Raw genomic sequence first — 501 nt, 5'->3', positions numbered from 1 at the left:
TTCTCCCATGTAATTCACCTCTTCCATTGAAGGGTTCTCAGGATCATAAGCTTCTTCCTCAGATGAAGCGTCCTTAGTACTGCTTGGTGCATTTTGCATTCCAGACAGACTTTGAGAAATCATATTGACTTGTTGAGTCAATATTTTGTTCTGAGCCAATATGGCATTCAGAATGTCAATCTCAAGAACTCCTTTCTTCTGACTAGTCCCATTGTTCACAGGATTCCTTTCAGAAGTGTACATGAATTGGTTATTTGCAACCATTTCAATTAGCTCTTGAGCTTCTGTAGGCGTCTTCTTCAGATGAAGAGAGCCTCCAGCAGAGCTATCCAAAGACATTTTGGATAGTTCAGAGAGACCATCATAGAAAATACCTATGATGCTCCATTCAGAAAGCATATCAGATGGACACTTTCTGATTAATTGTTTGTATCTTTCCCAAGCTTCATAGAGGGATTCTCCTTCCTTCTGTCTGAAGGTTTGGACTTCCACTCTAAGCTT

The 501-nt window shown here is 40.1% G+C and overlaps 1 non-coding gene across 1 annotated transcript; it reads left to right on the top strand.

Annotated features, from left to right (window-relative positions):
- The first annotated feature begins 393 nt into the window (after positions 1–393).
- LOC112763055 (small nucleolar RNA R71) lies at positions 394–501 on the top strand. Its single transcript, XR_003182812.1, has one exon. It is a non-coding gene; the product is annotated as a small nucleolar RNA R71 (small nucleolar RNA).

Source organism: Arachis hypogaea, chromosome 2 (genome assembly GCF_003086295.3).
Source record: "Arachis hypogaea cultivar Tifrunner chromosome 2, arahy.Tifrunner.gnm2.J5K5, whole genome shotgun sequence".
In the NCBI taxonomy this organism is placed as follows: Eukaryota; Viridiplantae; Streptophyta; class Magnoliopsida; order Fabales; family Fabaceae; genus Arachis; species Arachis hypogaea.
Note: the sequence above shows the minus strand (reverse complement) of the source record. Positions and strands in the feature narration are given on the sequence as shown.